Below are 1190 nucleotides of genomic sequence, written 5' to 3'. Positions count from 1 at the left end.
CCCCACATGCTAGCAGGGACTCATCCACCAAAAGCAACAACTGAGAGCAGTCAGATGCCTGATACTTTAGGAAATAGCAGTGGAAATAGCAGCCTAAGTAGGATACCTATTTCTGTTGTTCATCTTCTCTTCCACAGCCCACAGGTCTTGATTGCTCTATTGTTTCTCTATTAGGGAATCAAATTAAACTGTTTGGTTGCTCACATGTTGCAAATAAGTCGTGCACTTCTTAAATAAGCTGTGGGGAACAGTATGTCATAAAAAACAGTAATAAGAATAAATTGACTCCTGAGACTGGCCCATTGTCTGATCATGTAGGAATTAATTATTTTCTTTCGTAGGTTAATATCAGCAAATCATTTGGAGTTTTCAGGTCATTTAAAACGTACCATAGGCAATCAGTTTAGGTTTTGTGCCTCTTGCAAACGTGCCCTCAGATGGCCCCGAAAGTCCATGGGACCCCTGGTTACTATGGCAGCACAGCATGATGCACTGCTCTGGTAACAAGCTGCATTTTAATTAGATTCCTTAAGGGCTGTCTGACCATCCTTTCCAGGTAAACTAAATGCCATTTTGTCTTATTTCCTGCAGTGAGATGAATACTGACACGCTGATTGCAAATGTCAGAATTGTGTTGGATTCTAAAGATGAACTAAATAGATACTGCTGTATTCAGATTTTTTAAGTGTCTGCCCTGGGTATTAAAAAATGCTTCTACTGTTGCGATAACACTTGCTTAAGCAATGCCTGCCAGAGAAGAATATACCTCAGAGCCCTCTTTTCCTTAGGAGCCTAGATTTCAACTCAAACCGAAAGCAATCTTCTGTCCTCAAATTACGAGTTAGTAATGAGTCTCACCATATCCCAGTCCTCCAGGGAAAAAAACACGTGTTGCTTTTTTGTTCTATTTTGACAGCTTTAATTGGTCTTCTAATAGTTCCTAATTAGACACATTGTAATAATGTTTTTATTACTGTAAATCATAGTGTTAATACTTGTGTTACATGCCTTTCGTATAATGACTTTTTCAAGTTGTTGTATTTGTCTGAGGGATAAGGCAAGAAATGCCCTCCTCCTCCCACCGAGACTTCCCTTCATTCCCTGGAGACAGCTGTAGGCAAGTTAAGGTAAATTACAATGTCCTAAACTCAAGGAAAAGTAACATGCCTGCATCTCTTCAGGAAGCACAG

The sequence above is a fragment of the Aptenodytes forsteri genome, unplaced genomic scaffold (genome assembly GCF_000699145.1).
Source record: "Aptenodytes forsteri isolate BGI_AS27 unplaced genomic scaffold, ASM69914v1 Scaffold93, whole genome shotgun sequence".
In the NCBI taxonomy this organism is placed as follows: Eukaryota; Metazoa; Chordata; class Aves; order Sphenisciformes; family Spheniscidae; genus Aptenodytes; species Aptenodytes forsteri.
This window is presented reverse-complemented; position numbering follows the sequence as displayed.